This window comes from Silurus aristotelis, assembly GCF_946808225.1.
Source record: "Silurus aristotelis genome assembly, chromosome: 14".
Classification (NCBI taxonomy): Eukaryota; Metazoa; Chordata; class Actinopteri; order Siluriformes; family Siluridae; genus Silurus; species Silurus aristotelis.
In genome coordinates, this window is record NC_139587.1 from 19006839 (window position 1) to 19030778 (window position 23940).

Here is a 23940-nt window from a genome sequence, read left to right on the forward strand (position 1 = left end):
ATCCTCGTCACTCCCAACGAAAACCTCAACATCTTCAGCTCTGCTACCTCCAGCTCCACCTCCTGTCTTTTACTCAATGCCACTGTCTCTAATCCATACAACATCGCAGGTCTCACCACAGTCCTATAAACTTTCCCTTTCATTCTTGCAGATACTCTTCTATCACAAATCAAGTCTCCGTAGTGTTGTGATACGTCATATTCACGTAGCAGCGGTGAAACAGTTTAGTGAGAAGAAACCAGTCTACATAGAAATTATTGGTCACAAATTATTGGTCACTTTTAATTTATAATTATAAGTAAATAATAATAAACCAATGCAACATCCGACGCACGCAATTTTTAAAATCGATGTATCACATCATTAACTTTAATCTTTTGATCTTGAAATTCCTAATAGCTGTACAGTATGTATGAGCATATAGTGCATCTTTCCAACGTTTTATAAAGCTCTCTGCACATACAGTATGCACATGGTCCTACCGCATGCATTTGACAAAGAGGGGAGAAAATGTACATGTCCACACTGTACATGTCTGCATTGGTTGCGGGGACTCTTATCGCTCTTATTATTTCGAGACAATTGTTCCAATTGAAATCGTTTTTCCTGCTTCCGTTCCCATCCCGGGTCAAACGATGGAAACGTGGACAATAGCAACCTGCGCGGCTGCATGTACGTTCACAAACAGTCATTGGTCCCCCTGTTGTGAAACTCAATCAGAAAGTCATTCTCATGATGAGGTCATTGTGTGTGTGTGTGTGTGTGTGTGTGTGTGTGTGTGTGTGTGTGTGTGTGTGTGTGTGTGTGTGTGTGTGTGTGCATGTGTGTGTGTGTACCATTTTGTGACACATGACACATCCGACACAAATTAGAGAAAAAATATAGCTCGGATGCACTAAAAAAAACAGGGCGTCATTCCAAATGTGATCGGTGTTTAAAAAAAAGAGTGCGTAAAAAAAAAAAAATGCAATCCAATGCAACAGCGTGCGTTTGCGATCGAGCTCCAGCGCTCGACCCCTGAGAATTACAGCTGACCCCTTTGGCAGGGACATTTATCAAAGTCGAAGCGGATTACAACACAACATCAGTGTGCACAGAGATGGAAAGGCTGCTCTTGCCATCCACAATGATATTCCCTATGAACTGCTGCATATCTTGCTTTTATAAAGTTTGGTTGATCAAAAAAACAATGCTGAAATATACAACGATCAGGTATAACGTTATGAACGGTGAAGTGAATAACACTGATCATCTCTTCGTCGTGGCACCTGTTAGCAGGTGGGATTTACATTTACATTTACATTTGCGGCATTTGGCAGACGCCCTTATCCAGAGCGACGTACAAAAGTGCTTTGAGTCTCTCGCAAATGAATAAATCTACACTGGTACGCCAGATTACAAACTTAATATAAATTTAACTCTTGAATTCTACAAAGCAAACTTGGAAAGTGCTAATTTAAGTGTTTCAGGAAGAGGTAGGTCTTCAATCGTCGCTTGAAGATAGTCAGGGACTCTGCTGTACGGACATCTAGGGGAAGTTCATTCCACCACCTCGGTGCCAGAACAGAGAAGAGCCTTGAGGTATACTTACCTCTCATTCGGAGAGAAAGTGGTACCGGTCGAGCAGATGTTAGGCAGCGAGGGAACATTTTGTCCACAAAGTTGACGTGTTAGAAGCAGGAAAAATGGGTGAGTGTAAAGAGTTTGACCAGGGCCAGATTGTGATGAAGAGACCACTGGGTCAGAATATCTCCAAAACTGCAGCTCTTCTGGAGTGTCTGCAATACATCAAATGTGGTCCAATGGAAGTAACAGTGGTGAACCGGCGACAGGGTCATGGGCGGTCGAGGTTATGGTATGGTATGTGGTATGGTTCGGCGAAGGCTGTAGCTCCTGTAGCTCAAATTGCTGAAGCAGTTCATGCTGTTAATGCTTGAATTATCAGGACTGTTTTGGCAGAAAATGAGGGACAACCCAATATTAGGCAGGTGGTCATAAAGTGATGCCTGATCGAGGTAATATTCTCTTGGACTTCACACATTCACACATTCGCTTGCAGGACACACCCTATCACAGGATTCAAACCTGTTTGACTCGCCAGACAGACTTGTCCACGACTGGACACGACGCATTTCATCTCGGCGCATAAAAGACATAAAAGCCGATGACTGGAGCCAGATGAGGAAATAGGAAGGCGTATTCGCCAAGGGCCGAATTGTATGTCATTCAAAGCCAAAAGCACTTATTGATCTGTTCCGACAATACACATTTACAATGGAGTGAGTAAACGGGTCTGTTTTATTATTTTTTTGTTTTGTTGTGGGCATGAGGCATTTTGGTGCAAGCTTATGTTCTATGGTAAACTATCGATCCCTTTGAAACCACACTGTTCCAGTGTGATGAATGTGCACCGTTAAAAGCATTTTTTTTTTTTTTCAGCAGTCTGACATATTTCCAGCCACTGATTAAAAGTCTAGCGTACAAAAGCGCTCAGTGACAGAACAAGGGGGGAATCTCTGATAACAGAGCGCACAATGGCCACGTGAGACGTAACCTTCCTTTTTCCGAGGCAGCAGAGAGGCCTGACATGTGCCCTGTTTATATAACATGTCATCAACACATAATCGCGTGGTGAGCTGAGACGGAAACGTGGCGGCTTTCCCGACAAACGTACGGAACGGAAGCGAGTTGAAATGGAGAACGCGTGAGGACCGAGTGAACTGAACACGATCGGCATCTGAATAGCTCGTGTCATATGGTATTACAGTGCGGTTTAGCTGTTTCGCAGGGATTGTGTGATTAAAAAAAAAAAAAAACGGAAAGGGAAAAAGGTGCTGAAGAGAGACGGACTGCGGAGCTCCTTGAGCTCTAAAAACCTTCGCTCTTTTCTCAATGAAAGCGATTCGACCGAGACAAGAGATTAAACTTCCACCGTCATTTCAAAGCAGCTCCGTTTTCACTGGGTCTTAAATCAGCACTGGATCAGCATCGATGTGGGAGTTGTTTTGATCTTTAGTTGTCACTGCTCACGTGTTACTCAGTTAACAAGTAGAGAAAAATCCACAGGAGGTCAATCAGTTGTAAATGTCTGCACGTTTACGCTTAGTGAATATGCTGCAGGGATTTACAGGAGCGAATAAAAATGCTAAAAATAACACTTCTATGGCCAAAGGTTTGTAGACACCTTACCATTACACCCTTGTATACTTTTTGAACGCCCCATTGCACATTTGGCTGGTGTAATAATTCCACTATCCAATAGGAGCATGGACGTGCATATTTGCTTATTCAGCCTTTAATGAGGTCTTGTGAGGCGGTTTGTAGTGCAGCCGGTGTTTCAATTCATCCCAAAAGTGTTAAAACCAGGGCTCTGTGCTACTCAAGTCCTCACCAACCTTTGCAAATAATGTCTTTATGGACCTTCCTTTGTGCCCATGGGCATTGTCATCAGAATCATCTTTATTGCCCTAAAAGTAAGTACTTTATTTATCTACGTTTACACACTGTCACCTTCAAAATAGTCCCCTTGCATGGCAATACCTTCTAGAATGTGTCCTGGAAGTCTGCATGAATAGTTCTCAACAATGGAATTGCAATAACTGGACATTCGGTGTCACCCTGATAAGGATGGGGTCCCTTTTAAGTCTGGTTCCTCTCAAGGTTTCTTCCTCATACCATCTCAGGAAGATTTTCCTTGCCACAGTCGCTATTGGCCTGCTCATCAGGGATAAACGATAATAAGGAACGAACTTATCGGTAATAAACGTACACGATCTTTTATATAACCTCGTAACCGCTTTATCTGTGTAAAGCCGCTTTGAGACAATGTCCACTGTAAAAATCACTATACAAATAAAAATTAATTGAATTGAATTATCCAAGTTTTATCTCAATCAGAATTCACTGTGAGTAACAGAAAACTACATATACAACAAGACAGCTGGATAAAGAAACAAGAGCAAACCCAAGGCAGTCCCAAATGTCATGTAAGTGACTTTTCATTCATACCTCTGTTGGGGAGATAATTATCAATCATTCATCCTGGTGCATGGAGCGCATTTAATGATGTGCAGTGCTTCCGTATTAACAAAAATTTAAGCATTCAGTGAAAAGCATCAGCCCACAAGCAGAGTCCACGTCGGAGGCTTACAGCTTAACCGCACCATCGCTCTTCTTTTAAAAGCCATTTATAACTGTGCAAAGTGTTTCATTAACGTGGGGTGACAAATCCAAAAAATAACGACTGTCTACAACTTTGCCTGTTCATTAAGGTTTTATAAAGTAACACTGTTTTTACAGTTTGTTGGCTTTCTTATAGCTCCTGGGTTCTGTACTGAGCGTGAGTGTCTGTGTGTTTCATGTCTACACTATATGGACAGCAGTACTGGGACATCTGAATTTCCCAGCCATTTGTGGTTCTTTCCCGAACACACCATTGTATCGGGGGTCTTTGGATGCAGCAGCATGAAATTTTCCATTCGCTTGATCTCGGAGACCCAAAACCAGTTCCAGCATGACGATGCCCCTGTGCACAAAGCAAAATCTGTGAAGATATGCTCTGCATGGGTTGGAGTGGAAGATCTTCAGCTATAGAGCTCTGATCTCAACCCTATTAAACACCTTTGGAATGAATGTGAACTCTGACTGCACCCCAGACCTCCTCACATCACCTACATCAGTACCTGACTTTACTAAAACCCCCGTGTCTGAATCTCACACAAATCTCCACAAACACAATCCAAAATCTTTCCAGAGGAGTGGAGGTTATTATAAGAGCAATTACTACTAAATGTGGAATGCGATGCTCAAAAAGCACATACCACACTTACGACCAGGTGTCCACAAACCTTTGGCAATATAGTGTACTTCATGTGTGTCTCTGTGGGTTTCTTCACAAACACATGTATAAAAGTTTGTGGGTATGGTGACGACCTGATGTCCTCTACTCAAAAGCTAGTAATCTGTGCTCCTCTCACGCTTTCTTTTTAGCTACACATGCTTCTCCTGAGCCACCAGTAATCCGGACACCTTATGTTCTCCAGAACTGCTCGACCTATCTTGATGCCCCACTTCTGATTGGAGTTCTCATCAGCTGAAACTCGCTCACTGCTGCTGAGATTGCACCTCATGAACAGCCAAAAAATAAGGACGATTACTGGAGATGGTTCCACAATGAAACCATAAAGATGGCAACGGGTGTTCTTCTCAGATAGCCTTAGGATATACGATTGCAGTTTTCCAGGAATGTTATATTATTTATAACCTGTAGCGGTAGACAAAATTCACGGTTCGATACGTTCCTCGGTTTTGAAGTCACGGTTCGTACGGATAGGGGGAAGAAATGCGAAACATAAAATTGCTTGTCTTTTTTTCAAATTATTATTAACATTTGTGGTTTTGACTGCTTGTGTTTTTTTTACCTTTTTACTGCTTGGTTGAAATTTCATAAATCAAATGAACGCAATACACTTTTGAATTCAATTGGCACAAATGAATTTTATTGAATAACATTTAATAAATGAACAAATTAAATGAAATAGTTTACATTTGTTAGACCACATTTGGGTAATACAGATGTGTATAAAAGTGTGTGTGTGTGTGTGTGTGTGTGTTTTTTTACATTTAATATTTAATTCTCCAAAGATAAGATCCACTTAACTGTCTTATTTATTTCAGCATAATTTAACAAATGTCTCTATTTCTTTCATCCTTCATATATTCACTCCCTTGTTATGTGGAATTGTAAGAATTTACTCTTTTTTAAAAAAAAACCTGGAAGTTGTACAGAAAAACGTTGCCGATGACAGGCAGTAGCAGCGTTTTCGAGCATGCGCACAACAAAAAGATGAGTTCTCGCACATACGGAGTATAAATAGTTTTTCCCGCACGGCGCTCAACTTGCAACTTAAAATGTTCGTGAGGAAACTCTTTGATTTGTGTTCCTCACGTAAAAAAGATTGCAATCAGGTGTACACGTGAGCAATATAATAATGGTTTACTCATAAGCTCACATATATGATGTCATAGTGCACAATTACTGCAAAAGAAATGATCTATGATCACACATTTGAGGATCACTAAGGTTCCTGTTTTTCCCTTTTTCTCTCACATGCCTTGTCAGGGTTTTTTGTTTTCGCTCCACTGGCCGCTCGTTAGGAATTCACGTATATATAAATCGAAAAATGTCTATCTGGAACTGATAGACGGAGTGTACAAATACAGTTGAATCCAACAAAATAAAGTGAGCGCCTGTTTTGTTCAAAATTCTAATTCAATTTTATTTGTCACATACACATTCATACAGAGTATAAGTAGTGAACTGCTTTTTAGACTATCCACCGTACAATAATTAGGTAAAAATAAGAGTAAAGTAATGTCAAAATAAATAAAATAAAGTATAAAAGGATATAAAAATATAGTCTGACTAATACTAAAGTATTAAAGGTTAAGTATAAAAAATATAAAATATATATACACTCACTGGAAGATCCCTGTTATATATATATCTGTCATACATATCCATCTATCCCTTCTGTTTAATTCATATATGGGACAGATTGATATGTAAGACAGATATAAACAGAAGTACAGATTAAAGTGACCCAGTATGATTCATAAAGCAACCTTACAAAACCCAAAACAATTTTATATAAAAATAAAAAAAATTTCCCTTGCATGTCTCTACGTTTCTGGTATGCAGAAAATGCTAGGTATGAGTGGCAAGCTCTGCACCTGGGTCTGCTGTAAGCTACTTGAATAAATAGCGCCCCTGACTACAAGTCCGGCTAAAGAGCAGCGTCTGTGTGGGCTGTGTGAAATGAATGATTGTGCTAGGTGGAGGTTTGGGGCGTAATGTAGGAAAAAACAAAACACTCGTCCGATTATGAGGGCTGTACTGCCCTACGGCTGGCTACGAGAATTAAATTGTAAAAAGCAGCAGTTAAATATGTAATGGCCTGATGGCGCTCTGGAGCACAAACTGATTGCCTTTGTGCGAGGAATCAGGTGAGTTTGAAAGCTGTAAAGATTGCCTGCCAGCCCGCATGAGCTCATAGGCTGCTCTGTTTCGCAGCAAGACGGCATGGTTAACGCTATCCCAAACATCTCTGGGGAAATGTGTTAATAGAGGTGTTAATAGGATACGCTTCGGTATAGCTTTAGTTAAAGTGGTTATTGATCGTGTGAGATGCCCGCTTCATTTCCGAATGCTTCACTAATAGTGCGAGCGGGGTAAATGCTAATGGGTGTCTTTCGGAGTGTCTAGTGGACCCGCCGAAAGTGCACTGGAGTGACAAATCTTAGTGGGGCCTCTGTCTCTTACAATTAAGTGACTCTCCAAGGAGTCAAATCTTTACCAGGCCAAATCGATAGAGACCTCGATTTAAGCACCTTAAATGTCACTTACCGACAGACAGGCAACACATGGGTCATTAGGAAAGTGCCTGCGATGCTGCTAATAAAAATAATCACAGCACTGATCCGGCAGAAGTGCATGCAGATGAGATGTGTGTGTGTGTGTGTGTGTGTGTGTGTGTGTCATTACTGAACCTTTTAAAGGAAGCAATACTGTGGAAGTCCACCTGGGGACAAGTCGTTTCTTTCTAATGACCCCCGACACGCCAATTTTCAGCGCTGCAACAATATTGACTTGTTGCTTGACACTTCATGAGTATTAGAAGGTTCTGTCTGGAAGTTTATTCATATATATATATATATATATATATATATATATATATATATATATATATATATATATATAAAGCCTCAGGATCATGAGCCAGTTGAGAAAACAAAAGCAGCGACATATTTCCCCCATGATAGTATTAAAAACCTTTGTGTATAAACAAAGTAAAAAATTGCATCTACTCGCTGGTTCTTTAATGTCTAAACATCCTGGCACAATAAAGAGTTGCAGCGGAAACCTGGTAATGCGGCTCATATCAGATAACAGAATTGACATGCCGCGTGCTTAATAAACAGAGCTTTACTTGGACTGGGACACCAGACATATTTTTTCACAAATTGTAAAACACTTTCAGAATAATGGTCCTGAATATAAATCAAATTGCAAGACAGTTGATCATTTACAGTACATAATATCATCTAAAGTTTCAATTCTGGAGAAATTCGGGCCCTGAGACGGCACTGCATTCAAAACGGTTATAATTCTGTAATGGAAATCACCGCACAGGCGCATTAACACCTCCACAAATCATTGTCTGTGAACACACGTTGCCGTGGCATCCACGAATGCAGGTTAAATCTCTATTATGCGAAAAAGAAGGCATGTGTGAACATGATCCAGAAATGCCAGAGCAGTGAATGCTTTCATCCAGAAACCTTTTCTTTTTCAGGAAAGGCCTTGAATATTTAAGAAAGACAATACTAACTGCATACTGTATCAACAGCTCAAAGGGGGAATGGCAAAAAGTACAACCACTTCGTTACTGAACTTAAGTAGACTTTTCTGGTATCATACTTCTTTATATTTTTTTGGACAACTTTTTATTTTTACTCATACATTTTTTACACAAATACCTGCACTTTTTACGTCTTACATTTTTAAAACAGGCTCATTACTGTAGTTTTAATCGATTTGGTGACATGATCAATATTTTTTCTTTTCACTGAGCGCCGATTTCAGCCCATCAACCTATTTCCTGTCATTGCGCTGCTTTTCCAATCTTCCACTGGTGTATCATTTCCTGGCTCTCACACACAGACGTGGACTAGTTTATGATGAGCAGGGCAGAAGACAACAATAAGTCTGGGGTTAACGTGGATGAGCAGAGGGAGTCAGTGATGTAAACATGACTGAGAACAGACACATTCCTGATCACCTGATCATCATCATCTTTACTCTGCTTGTGTTCTACATAGTTGATGTTCAGTCTGGATACATTCATTAGATAACAACATTTGAAATTCCTTTGTATTAATATATGAATATGATGTGACACTAAAACAGGTAGTAGTAACAGCTACTTTTTATTTAAGTACGTCAAAACCCAAACTTCTTTACTTTAACTTGAGTGAAAAGGTGTAGTCAGTGCTTCAACTTTTACCAGTGTCTTTTAAAACATCTGTACTTTTACTTAAGTGAAGGATGTGTGTGTTTTTACCATTTCTGCAATAGCATGACTTGGTAGTGGAAGCGCCCTGGTGCTGATGTGGCCTGCCTGCAGTTTAGACCTTTCACCATTGGAAAACATTTGGCGGAACGAAAAATACAACAAAGAACACCCAGAACTGTTGAGCGAACAGAATCCGGTATTAGACACATATGGGACAAGATTCATGTCCCAAAACTTCAGCGACTGGTCTCCTCAGTTCCCACATGAACACGGACGAAAGACATGATGTTACACAGTGTTTTTTCGTAACTTTCTGAGACTTGTTGCAGCCATCAAAAGATTTGTTTCTAAGATTTGTGAATCCTTGCCTTCTGTTTTTATTGACATTTTACATGGAATCCCAACTTTTCTTTTTGGACATGCACACATGTAAACACTAAGGCTAAGGCTGATTCGGGATTATTGGTAAATATATGCCTATACGCCTCAGGCTATGCTTTAGACTAATCCCAGTACCTTGTTTTCTCTTATTCTCCTGTTTGGCAAGAGATAAGCATGAACACAATAAACCCTTCATTATAAAGGAGACAAACAGGAGTCTTATCAGCACAATCTCGCTGTTTATGTAGCAAACTTCTCTCTCTCTCTCTCTCTCTCTCTCTCTCTCTCTCTCTCTCTCTCTCTCTCTCTCTCACACACTCTCTCACACACTCTCTCACACACTCTCTCACACACTCTCTCTCTCACATTCCTCGACACACATGCAGACCCTAAAGAATTGCGAATGCTCAAGTGACACAAAATACACAAAAAAGCAAAGGAAAAAAAAAACAATGGAAAATCCGTCTTTTTCCGAAACAGCAGGCAAATCTGGGTGGGGTTTTAAATCTTCGGAGCTCAGCAAACATCATAGTGTGCATATTGCTGTGTATAGTGCATCCATAAGCTGTTTCATTTCAAACAAGCACACACGAAAATAAATAAATGTAACATGTTTAATAAGTCTATGAATGAAAGCTGTCGTTCTGGAAGTCCAATGCGATCAACATGCGAAGGAAAACATAGCTTTCGGTGAAAATTCTTACAGTGCAGCACTTGGAAGATCCTGCTGCTCATTTTTAGCCGCTGTGTCGCCCTCCTTTACCATCACCCTATTTTGCTATTTTTAAGAAGAACTCAGTGATCCATATTAGCAGCACATCAGACACTATCGACAGTCTGATAAAAACAGATCTGGGTCGTTCGAGATCGGGGAAAAAAACGAGCGAGGAGACACCAGCGATGGAAAATGATCTCAAATCATTTGGGTAATATTTAATACAAAATCCTTTCAAAGCCAAAGTCTATTTGCATATGGTCTTGTTTTACATTCGTGTAATGATCTGATCAAACGATTGTGTAGCAGCAATGCGGTGAATGAAATCTTGCATCCACAGGGCCGAACTTTCGGCTAATATTCCCATTAAAAAGCCGAATGGGGGGAAAATGTTTTGACTGTAGCGTAGTTGTTGCTGCCAGGGGAGAGGATTTGAGTATTTCAGAAACTGCTCATCTCCTGGGATCTTCATGCACTCTACAGCTGACACAGAGATGTGAAAACATAAACAAATCACTAGTGAGTTCTGTGGATAAAAATAATAAGAATTCAGAGGAGACTCCCAGTTTGAGCTCACAGGAGGGCTACAGTACCGCAAATGACCGCTATTTACACCCAAGGAACCCACCTACGAATTCTCGATACACCTGATTTCGCACTGCTGTCAGCCAAGAACAATCTGCAGCTTTATCAGGTACAGACAAATTATGACTTGGGAAGAAAAAAAAAAAAAAAAAAAAGCTTTGGAGAGTGAGCGCAGTGTGAATATACTGTATACCTACAGATGTTATTTCCGTTTCAAGTGCTTGTAGTGCACTTCGACAAAATCGCTCTGAAGTGTTCTTCTATTGAAATGAATTTATTTCCTTAATACCTTGAAACTGCAATGTTGAGCGATTTTTTTATTTTTTTTTGCAACTCCTGCGAGGGTAAATGTGGTTTTGCAGCAAATGCATGAGTTTTGATTCATGTTTGTTTACAAGGCCGGTAATCAGTACTCATTAGTGCACAGAGAACACTGCAGGCCGCTTTTAAATCCCCCCAGTTACATAACACACACACACACACACACACACACACACACACACACACACACACACACACACACACACGCACTGCAAAACTAGCCCTGGGAGACCTTCAGCTGCTCTACTTCTAGTAGTAGGAACTGTGACACTGGAAGCAAACACAAGCCAAGGCATACCTCAATAACTCCTCATGGGGGGGGGGAAAAGAACACTTCATTGTGTTCTCTTCACACAATGAAGAGAAATGGAATATATAATTCATACCCTGTTCTGATTTAATGGTTCAATGGTAACAAGCTAGAATGTAATCTAAAAGCCTCGGTATCAGACTGTAAGAACCCTTTTGCGATTGCTTTTTTGGTGCTCGGTGCTTCGCCTTGGCGAGATGCCGACTGCGGGGTGCTGGTATTGGCCGGGACGGTTTGACTCATGTCTCTGACAGCACACGCTGCGTTGCGTCTCCTCGTATTAGCGCTCTCTCGCCACTTATTTAACGATGCATATAAAGAAGAAGAATAAAGAGACAAATCCTAATCATTGTTAAGATGGGAAAGATAATTCTACGGTGGTGTCTGTAAGCAAAGAAATGAATTTGCGCCAAAGTGAATGATCGTCGGAGAACCAAAATCCGGGACGTGTGAGCACGAACGCAGGCCCACTGCTTATGTAATGAAGCCTTTGAGGTGCTGTGTTTGAAAAGAGGGGCGTCTGCGTCGAAGTCATAGAGCTTGTGGAATAGCGACAGGATATTTCAGCCCTCCGATCCCGAAACGCTGTGCGAACACGTTCACAAGGATTCCTTCCACCAAGAATCGTACGCTTTTTAATGCACGAAGATCCGATTCCCTTCATGCATTTCAACATTTCAACATTTGTAAAGGGCAAATATTAACGCCGGTTTATTTTGTTTTTTACAAGGCAGTTGAGGTAAAAAAATAACCTGTAAAAAAAATTATAATAATTCACGCAGGAGCGCTGTGACATGCATCGTATTTCTGCCGTACGTGCAGTTTCGACTACATGCTTCGGGTATTTGGAAACATTTCTGCAGAATGGCAAGCTCATTAAAATTAAACACAAATTCATCCTCCTGCATTAACCGCATTTTTGTTCTTTTTTATTTCACCATCGTCCTGCATTCTGAATGCTGCCTTGTTTTCCGAAACAAGCAGCGCTATTGAACAGGGAACGCTCCCCATAGTGCCATGGTGTCTGGGTATTTGCGAGGTGGGGCACAAAAACAACTTGTGACCACCCGAAAAATAAACATGCACCATATGGACAAAAGTATTGGGACACCTGGCCTTTCCTGCCGTATGCACTTCTACTCCAAACTGTTTCCACAGAGCTGAAGGTGCACATTTGTATTGTCTTTTGGATGCGGTATAATAAAATTCTGCGATTATTGGAACTTGGAAACCCAAACCTGTTTCAGCATGGAGATGCACAAAACGAGCTCCATGAAGATCTGCTTTACATGGGTTGGAGTGGAAGATCTCCTGCAATAGAGCTCTGATCTCAACCCTACTGAACACCTTTGGGATGAATTGGAACACTGACTGCACCCCAGACCTCCTCAGTACCTGACTTTACTAATACCCTTTTACTGAATCTCACACAAGTGTGCACAAGCACTCTCCAAAATCTAGTGGAACATCTGCCCAGAGGAGTGGAGGATATTAGAAGAGCAAATAGGGACTAAATGTGAAATGTGATGCTCAAAAAGCATGGTATAATGTCCGCAAACTTTTGGGCAAAATATATTGTAGCAAGATGGGAAAATGTACAGTTTACTGTGGCACCCTGGTGCTTCGATCACTTTTATAGGCTTGGGTGTCAAAAGCATCGCAGCTTTTATAGCACATCTGCGGCAGCTCTTACACGATTTAACGCTCGGTTCCAGGTTATGAACGCGTAAATCCAGGTTGCGTCATCTTCCCTGTGTTTAAGTCTGATCGAGACGTAAATAGAGGGGCTGATAAAGAACTGCTCTTTCGAATGTGCCGTGGCATTACGCCTTTGTGAGGTTGATGAATGCAGCTCGGAATAGACGAGCGCCTGTGTGTGTGTGTGTGTGTGCCTACTCAGCGGCGCAGAACCTTCCGATGGCTCTCGAAATAATGATTATAATCGCCCGAGCTCAGCGCTGATGTGAGATTCAGCACTATAGCACCGAGTAGCCGCATAGCTGCAGCGGGAAACGGCAGATCGGCATTATGCTTTCCAGACAGCGAGAGTCCCGTATTTTGTTGCTTCAGTAAGGGAAAGAGTGAGAAAGGTGTGATTAAATATAAGATATTGTAGGATCATCGAACAAAATAATAACAAACGATACGTCAAGGTAAGAGGAGCAAACTCGGCCCGATTAATTCGAGTTGAGTTTTTACTCTGTGTACAGGTCACTCCAGGACATGCATGGGAAAGGTTTATAACACGGTTCTAAATGTGAAATAATTATATCTTTGGAAGAAGGTGCTCATATATATATATATATATATATATATATATATATATATATATATATATATATATATATATATATATATATATATACAGACATTGTGTTGACAAGTAAAGCGCAACGATAAACATTAATTGGCCTTAGTGGTGTATGCATGCCTTCATTTTATAGTGCTAGTCAAAATGGTAACATGAAGCAACCATTTTTAATATTTGTTGTGGCTTTGGGGTGTTTAGGGATAAATTTCGTAGTAGTATGTATCCAGGTAGTTTTACGCTCACAACCCACAGCCTTTGTTCCAAGTTTCATGTCTCCTGGCTCCCTTAGTGTCCTATTTCCTGGTTTTAATGGTGTGCTTCTCAGCAAGTCTCTCTCTCACTGTTTCTGGAAACTCCCAGCCAAACGTTCCCATGTGTTATTCTTCCTTCACAGACAGACGGCAAACCTACACCAAGGGCTGGGAGAAAACCAGTTTACAGTTTGAGGGCTTTGATCAAATTTAAGGCAGTGCTTTCTCTGGAGAAGCCGGGGAGGAAGTTCGAAGTACCAGCGACAGAGCTCGCAGAAACCCTGGGACGAGTCGACCCCCTCTTTGATAGTTCGCTCACTCCTGCTGGCTTTCATCAGGCAGTCTGTGGCTTACTGATGACACACATCACAGGCAGGGAGGAAATTTCCAGCTCATTGCTGCGTCAGAGGTGAAAGGCACAATCGTCTGCTCTTCTCAGCTGCGGCTGGATACGCCGAGGCATGGAGCGCCTCGTTTTTAGTGCGGTAGCGTTTCGAACTTTTATCGACAGACGGTGCTAGAGTATTGAAGCTGTCGGTGCATTTATTCGCAGCTGGGTTTACAGTCGAGGTGTTTAAAATGGTCTCCAATCTGTTTGTGTAAATGTTTGTGTAAAACAAAAAAAAATATAAAATAAAAATGTCGCTCGCTCGGCTGAGGTGCGAGATGACTATTCAGCCTGATGTTTGTTCGGCTTAAGCTTCTGTGCATATGGTACCTAGTTATTCCCTTCAGCGCAACACGGTTGTCACTCGCAACAAAACGATCCTTCAAATTAACCTCACTGCTTAATATGAGTAATGTCGGTTAGTGTTCAGTGAAGTGAACGTGCACATGCTAATTCAAGGGTTTTGATAAGACATCTGATTTACATATGCGAACAAAATATTAATTCAGTTCTAAATAAAAAAAAGCAGACAAAGGAAAAAAATTCCTGCTTCCTGTTTTCCCCTCTGGCTGGAATATTTCAAGATTCTCTAACAGGCCCTGACATATATACGATCTTCGGGACATTGAAACCTGAAAAAACTCCCATCTTAAATAATGCTCATATAATACACTAGTAGCACTAAAGCTGTCACTTTGCCGGCTGCTTTTTTCCCCCACGATCAGCTGGAATGAAGTTTGTATAGTTGCTACAACATACCTGAGGGCTTGCAATTACCGAGGATTCAAAAGAAAAAAAATCACTGCGAGCGCATGGGACCACTAGACCGACAAAGCAGGCAATGACAAACAGTCTTTGCGAGAGAAGCGGGGAATTGGCTGCTTGAGAACAGTTAGCCTGGGAATCCGTAATGCAGCTTAAACTCACGGCAATTTGCTGAAAGGAGAATATCGTTCCCCCCCAACACAACACACAAATATATACAGTGCTTAACAACCCTGGCAGAAAGTTGCGGGATGATTAGTGGTAGAGCATTTCTCATTTACTAATGGAGGCCTCAAGTCTTTGTACACATTATCATATACAGGAAAAACAACAACAGGGTGACCTGGGCTTGTCTGGGAATACTGCATAGTAAATTTGTCATTATCATAATATTAGCAAACATGTTTTTATGAGCATGGAGACACGTTCGCACTCGGGTGAAAGAGTCACAGATAACGGCGGGCCTGTTCGAATCAATCATGAGTTACGTTCCGAACGATCGTCCGTACCGTGAATTTGTTCGTAAGTTGTTACTGTGTTCGTTATTGAATATCTCCTAATGATGTAAGAGCTATAAATACTATCAAATAAACAAAAGAATATACCGTATTTTTCGGACTATAAGCCGCTACTTTTTCCCACAAATCGTTAAACAACGAAGCGGCTTATTTATGAATTTTTCCTGGGTTTTTCTCGGTTTCACACATTTCAAGCCAAAAAACTGAGCGACATACCATTAGACCAATGAAATTTTCGAACGGAAACTAAAAAACGCACCTCACCTGTGTTCTGAGCTGCACGGCTTCGGGAGAAAAAACTTTTTTTTTTAAACACACGACGATGCCAAAAGATAAACTCCCGAGAGAAATAGTTGTGAAAGGAAGGAGGAAGACAGTGAACAATGACTTTCTTGGTAGGCTACTGTTTAGATACAAGCCGTTGTAGCACGTTGAGTCTGGGTGAAGGGAGAGCTCACTAACTCCAGTTGCAACAGAAATCATATAAGCACAGACAGGTTTCCAAAACTCGTGCTTTTTTATTATTCTTGGCAACAGCGTTACGGGTTAGTCAAAGAAACTTAGAAATCAGCATCAGAAAATAATAAGGACATAATCCTCGGTCTTGCACACATGCAGTAATAGCGGAAAAATGCGGCGGCAGGCTATTCCCAAAATACTGTTATGCTCCTAAAAGAAGCGCAACATATTTCACCCGTTACACCGTGTAACAGACACTGTCTTTCGTTAAAGCCTGTGTAACGTTCATTAGTTTCAGTGTAGACACCTGCGGCTTATAGACAGGTGCGGCCATTTTATGTTCAAAATAAAAATCTTTGTCAAATTCAGTGGGTGCGGCTTATATATGGGTGCGCTTTATAGTCCGGAAATGACGGTACTAAGACAAATCCAAATATTCGGAATACTGTTTACAATATTTTTCCGACAAAATTCACTTCGAGGACAGGTTTGTTCCTATGCGCAAAAGTTCGTAAAGTGATTGTACGTAAAGTGGGGAGCGTCTGTATAAGCTTGTGCACTGAACTGTTTGCACCCATTTTCTTTGTATTTATTAAAAATCTTTTGAATGACACCGATCAGGCAGAACATTATGGCATTATAACGTTATGAGCGGTGAAGTGAATAACACTGATTATCTCTTCGTCATGGCACCTGTTAGCGGGTGGGAGATATTAAGCAGTGAGGGAACATTTTGTGCTCAAAGTTGACGTGTTAGAAGCAGGAAAAATGGGCGAGCGTAAGGAGTTTGACCAGTTGTTAGAGCATCTCCAAAACTGCAGCTCTTGTGGGATGTTCCTGGTCTGCAGTGGTCAGTATCTATCGAAAGTGGGTCAAAGGAAGGAACAGATGTAAACCGGCGACTGGGTCATGGACGGCCCGTGTGGTCCAATCTAACAAATGAGCTCCTGTAGTTCACGCTCGAATTTCAGGACTGTTTTGGCAGCAAACAATATAATGTTGTGTCTGATCTGTGGCCATAAAGGTATGCCTGGTCGGTGTAAGTTATAGTCCTCGCTATTTACCACGTGTGCGAACAAGCTTGTTTGGGTTTTGTCTGAATTGCGATGACGCACAAAAGTGTTCTTGTGTGCGAGATTCGACTGCCGGGTCTGGAAGGAAATTTCCTGCAGGTCAGCAACAGGAGGAGTAGCAGAAACACACTGAGGATATCAAATCACCGACTGCAATGTTTCCTACTGCGCAAAAGGTTCAGACTGCATTCATTCCTTATGTTTACGCTGCACTTTATGCTTCGTTACGCCTCGTTTGCACGCTACCCTGCCGCATTATGGATACTTGCATGACATGTCAGGCATGCTTTTCATGTTCTTGAGGACCTGCCTGCCTCTAGATCCGTAGAGCTCCCGGCCATAATAAGTGTTTGAGCATGTCAGGGCTGTGATAATAATTGAATGAGGCAGCTGACACGCACACACACAAACACGCATGCAAGCGCACACGGCATGAGTCTGCATTATCTGGGAAAGAGAGCTGAGTTAAGAAGCTGTCAGAAAGCAGGGATCAGGCAGGGAGGGAGGCCTTGTTGTGAGAGCCTGACTGCAAACACCTTATCTCTGACATGATGGGAGGTCTGAGAAACTCCAGGACAAGCAATAAGCCCTGTTAGGACACGGCTAAACCTGTAGAAAGTGCAGAAAAGTGAGAGAAAGGGGGCGTGTGTGTGTTCATATACATTTGTCTGTGTGTGTGTGTGTGTGTGTGTGTGTGTGTGTGGGCTTTAGCTGGACTGTCAGGGTGGAGTGATGGTGAACAGTGAACACTCTTGCTGCCATGAGTGGATAAATACAAGTGGGCCCCGGTCTACTTAGTATTGCAGAGCTGCTGCACTCAGACACTCCAGACAAGAGCAAGACAGAGACAGAGTGAGAGAAAAAGATTGTGAGAAAAAGACCATGGCAGAGAGACCACAAAAGAAAACACAGGTTACATAAAGAACGATTTTGAATGTATTTTTAATCCCCAAACCCCTGTACTATAAAGTCAGTCGGATCACTTGCAGCTACAGAAACGCCTCTTATTAGCAGCAAGTGACTCTGCACGTGCTCAGTAGCCTCCTCTAGCTGCCTTCAAACAGAACAGCAACTTACAATTACCGCTGAGAAAAGGGTTTTTTTTGGTCAAAAGTCCAATTGTGATGTAATTTGAAAGTAATCTTCCATATCTGAAGATATTTGTGTAGACACAAAACAAACAAAAGTGAAACACGCTCGCTTTAGTCTGGTTTGACAACATTTTAAAACCTAACAACAAACCAATAATTGGGAAGGTCCACTGTCCCTGATCTATCAATCATTAGTTTCATGAGCTTGATATCAGACTGTGCATCAGGTGTGGCAGATAATCTGATATCCTAAAAAATCTTATATATCCAGGTATATAACATTACATCATAATCACAATCTTTCCATTACTTTCTCTGCTTCGAGCTTTCCCCAAAACAGAGCACTATTTGGCAGAAGTGCACGTTTCATTCCCTGACCGATCATTTTTCCACACATTAAGGTCATCTGCTGCCAACGTAAACGTGCGTCGCGAGTGCGCAGGACACCGGAACGAAGAAGTTGATGTAGAACCTGCGAATTGTGGCGCGCCTGGGGCCTTTTTAATAAAGCGGGTTCTATAAACGTAATCTCGATTGTTCCTTTCGGGGGAAAAAAAAAAAGGTGTGTGAGCTCGAGAAAAAGGAGGGAGCGTGACGTACTAAAGAAAAGAATGCAGAAAAGATAAGGACTGGTGCAATTCATCTTGCTTATTATCTGGAGAAAGACATCATACCTGTGCGCTTGTATAAAAAAACCAATAACAAAGTCATCCTCGGGCTCCTTCTGGAAAATTTCTAATTATGCACGCAGCTGGGGTCTGACAGTTTCAAAATCCACTTTTAGCCATCCTGTTGGTGAAATATTATCTCCCATTCACAGTAAAGAAGCCTGAACAATAAAGAAATCAGTTGAATGAGCTCCACCAAGGAAATAAGTCAGCTTAATTAAAAGGCAGCGTTTTAGTATTCAGATAGAGCGTCACATTACACTTTTCTATAAGGACAAAGACCAAGAGAATTTTTTTTTTTGCTGAAGAGTTACAGTGGCAAAACACTTAGATATACACTATGTTTCTGGCTACACAGCAATCCCCAGGATTAGGTGCTTATCCAAGGTTTTTGATGTGTAATGGGAAAAGCATTCAGCCTTTCGCCAATAATCATCTCCCGCTGCCAGAGAACACTGCCTACCGTGAATGATCTAAATAATGAACACCGCGCGCATGAACGAAGAAAATAAAATTAAACAGATTCAAACCCTGGCCTATTATTGCATTCGAATAACTAGCGCAACTTTTCCACCTCAATGCTGAGAGGAATCACAGAGAAAACTTGATGAGTGTGTAATATACAGTAACAGGAAGGACTGTTTTAAATTTCTGGATGTTTCCTTCGGCTTTATTCGATCTAGACTCCCAAATAGCATCTCATAACGAATCTAGCGTATTTTCCAACTCGAGTGCATAACGTTCTCCGGGACTAATATAGTCCTTCTGCCTGGCTTGTTTAGCAGCGTGGGCTTGAGTTACGGATGTAATGCTTACATAATGAGAAGGAGCACAGTAAGAGACGTCTCTCGAGTTTCTAAGGCTGCTCGGTGCTGATGCTCGGCTGCATGCAAAGTCAATTTGGTTATTATTTATCGCTTGCGTTGGAGAGCAGCTTGACTTGGATTTCACAAACTGTCGACGGGACTTTATTGCGTGGCTCTGATGCCCAACACCCAAGTGCTCAGCGCTCTGCAGATGGAACACCATCCATCTGTGCTCATGGAAACCACTTCGATTTTGTACGAAGGGTCTCGAAGGCTAACGGGGAGCAGGAAAATGCTGCCATGGACTCTTGACATCGACTTAAAAAGGGATGCTGCTTACCATGCTGTTTCCACTTTATAGGCTGAGGGACACGAAGGCTTGATGGAGCAGGTAGCCACCGAAGCCCCCCAATGACAATCTCTCTGATGTTTTTTTTTCTGTCTTCCTGCAGCTAGAATAATGATATGGTTTCTCTGCAGAAAAAAAATCCACTGCAGTTGTGTTTTCAAATTGCTCCTGTAACAGAATCAGACAATCTTTGGAGGAAAATGTGGTGTGACAGCAGACTCGTGTCAATATGTCACTTAAATTGGGGAATTTGTGGAAGAAAAACAACTGTGCTACTGTAAGATGCTCTCCATTCCACCGCCTGGTCCCCTTTTGAACAAATCTAATTTACGTAATTATCATGAGCGTCATAAGACAAATTAGGTTCATTAGAGTACAAAAACGTGCGCTGGGCACAAGAGCTCGAACTGGGAAAGACTAGCAAGCTACTAAATACTAAAAGCTACTCAATTCTTTATGCACATGTGTGACAGGAAGCTGCTATTCCAGCAACAGTGTCAATTCCATGCAGCAAATCTAGACAACAGGCTTGAATCATTTATTAGACCAATTCTACGGTGCTACAGCACTCAGGAGATTACTTTCTTAAATCCAAAAGAAGACATGATAAACTGCTATTAAATGTGTATTGAGACGTTATAAAATGTTTCTGTGAATCTACGGTATGCAAATTAGTATGTAGCTAAAGTAGATGCTTTGCTAATCCACCAATGATGTTAGTACAAATCAAACAACAGTGTCAAATCACACTGATTAGTTTATTATAATAATGTTATATTAATATTTTCAACTCGAAAACCTTCGAGATATAATGGTTTTTCCATTGAAATGCTGTACAGCGTCCACCTAAAAACAGGGGTCCCCAAACTATATCCCACACATTCTCAACAATGCCATAGAGCCAGAGACATATTTTAAATATGTACATTTAAATATATGTTTTAATCATATCATAATCTGTATCTTATAATGGTTGGCTGTCAAACCAAAAAATTTAGTATAAAAAGCAGAGAATAAAAGCACAGATGATCGATTGCTGGAATTATCGGCAAAAATCCATACCGTTTTTCTGGCTGCAATAGCGGCCTCTAGAGGCTAACACGTGAGACTGTGCGCTGCACGGAGAGCGCTATATTATAATTATAATATCCGATCATTAATTATATAATTATATTAACGAATGAATATATTCGTGAGTGCTTTTATTTAGTACATTTCCATGATTCGGTACTGTTTTTTTTATTTATGTAATAAAGTTCAGTTCTATTTTAGACGGAGTGTTTGGTTTGTTTGTTTTTCATCCATTATCCTTTTTTAAAACTATCGGGTTGATTAATCGGCAAGTAGGATCCAACCCAGCCGGTGGTATCAGCAAAATCGGTCGACCTCTGCCTGAGGAAATATTAGATTCACCCACCAATCATATGCATATGCATGAGTATGTAAATGTTTTGATTCAATAGCAATGAATATGAAAAAAATTTTTATTAGGATAGTAATAATGCTCTTTTAACAGGCTACATGAAAAGTGATTCTCATTTGTCTGATCCAATCTCGCATTAAGAGGCATAATAAATACATTTAAAATCATAATCAAATCTCCACATTAATACTGGTAGTCACTCCGGCTCGTGTCATTTATATTTAACAAAAAAGGAAAAATGAAAGAAAGAAAAAAGGTTTGCGGACCCCTGACCTACAAGCATCAACAAAAGAGGTCCCTCCATACCAATGCTAAACTGCAGGATAAGATGTAACATGTAGCCTGCGGTATAACGTTCCCTCTGCGGCTTTCTGGTGATGGTCAAAGCGAAACCTCCGCCATTAAGCACAATAATTGATGTGATTGATGTGGTTTGTTTAGTGGCGGAGGACAAAACGACGGAATTATTCGTGCCTAATCGGTATCGAGCGAAAGGTTTTGAAGTGAGTCGTCGCAAAGGAGCGCGCGGCATCAAACACTCATCGCTCGCCGAGCGCTCAAAAGACAAACTCGCTTCAAAGGATAACGAACTGTATGCTCAAGTGTCGGGTTTCTCCGAGCAGGTATTAATGTGTGAATGAAATGGCAATAATTGTGAAAGACACTGAGCAGGCTGACATCACAACAGCGGCTTTGTAGTGCAAAGTGATGCATTACATCATTTGAGCTCGCAGCAGGGCGATAGTTAGCAGCCCGGGCTTATGATTAGCTCCCCGAAGACACACGGGTTCGAACTCCGGTATTAATGGTAACATCCAGAGCTTGAGATAAATGTTCTGCACCGTTGTGAATAAGTCAGCGCTGTCGACTCCATCCTTGTTGTATATGAACTATAGTTTCTCAACAAAGAGACTCTTTTTTTTTTTTTTTTTTTTTTTTTTTTACTTTATTAAAAATGCATTATTGTTATAGATCTAATACAAATGTGATTACACTTATACTGCCTGAGGCTGAGTGCTTTCCCATCTATCAATTGGTGGAGCAAAGCGATATTTTTTTGTGTGGATTCAAACTACAGATAATAAAACAATTCAAACGGACTAGCAAAAAAGCAGAGACTTCAAAACCTCATTCGTGGAAGATGTACAAAAATGTCCAGACAGCAAAAATGAATTGATATTAATAGTGAAGATTGTATCGGCTTAGTAAAAGTAGTGCAAACATTCAGAATTTTGGCTTGGCTATGCTCTAGACATACTCTATAAGTGATATAGTTTCCCATACCTCTCAATATCATGTTTTTTGGATGTCAAGGTATCTGCTTTAATCCTGACACATCCGGTTCTTTTTTTTAAACCGGAGTCACTGCCAGACTTTACAGCACTCTCACTAACCCGAACACCAACACACCTGCTTCTGGTTTATCACCGATCAAGCAACTCGTTCGTCTCTTGCAGGTGCGAATCTGAGCGTTATTTCCTGATTGCTTGCCTATTTTGGTCTTTTGGCATTTTCTGGGTTTTCTCAGTATCTATGTTTTTTCCTGAAAACCGAACTGTAAAGAATAGACGTTGAGGAATGGGTTTGGAGAACTTCGCCGGACTGCAAATGTTCTGTCACGGCTCCTAAACATTGTGTAAAAATGTACACAAAAGTTAGGGCTACGATTAACCTACGGAAAAACAACAGACATGAACCATTCAACTGTGAAATGGAGCAATGGTAAAGGTAAGCGCCATACGTGACAAACACGGGCATTTTGATTTGTCTTTTTGTATTAGCCTTAAAAAACTCTAAACGATAAACGACTTTCAAACAAAACATTACAACTCGTGGGATCTGCGGGATTGGCAGGAGTTTGGTTCGTCTGAAGGTTTCTTCCTCATGCAATCTCAGGGAGTTTTTCTTTGCCCCGGTCGCCACTAGCTCACTCGTTGCAATTATAAGAAACAAACTTATAGGCGATTAACGTATACGGTCTTTTATACAACTTTTTAACTGCTTTATCTCTTTAAATGTCCGTTGTTAAAAGCGCTATACAAATAAAAACAAACGGAATTGAATTGAACTGCTTCTTCCTGGTTTTACATTTACAGTTTGTTCTTAAATTATGATTAAACTGATAAAACTGATATGATTAACTGTATGAAAACCTCATTTTCTGAAGGCACTGATGGAAAACGTCCAAAAGCACAGGCGCATCACATACAGTAATTACCTGCACAGCAAAAAAAGCATGGAGGCTTTACTTTGTTTTAAAAGCAGATAAAAAAAGCCCAGTCAGGATGTTTTTACTGAATATTGCAGGGTTAGTGAAGTGTTATTTGGCGAAAACATTCAAATCTATCATATAATAACTGAATCGATTATAATACTCTTGTATTAAAAGTGTTAAAGCACATTTAAAGCGTTCCTGCAGCTCAAACGGTTACAGTATAATAAGCATTCCTAC

General features: G+C 40.9%; 1 protein-coding gene and 1 long non-coding RNA gene across 5 annotated transcripts in view; one reads left to right on the forward strand and one right to left on the reverse strand.

The window, feature by feature from the left end:
- The window catches only part of mid2 (midline 2), a 133090-nt gene that overhangs the window by 78419 nt on the left and 30731 nt on the right, over positions 1–23940 (reverse strand). The gene's annotated exons all lie outside the window — the stretch shown is intronic.
- LOC310736571 lies at positions 13377–14554 on the forward strand. The gene is made up of 2 exons (XR_014536578.1): positions 13377–13539; positions 14092–14554. It is a non-coding gene; the product is annotated as an uncharacterized lncRNA (long non-coding RNA).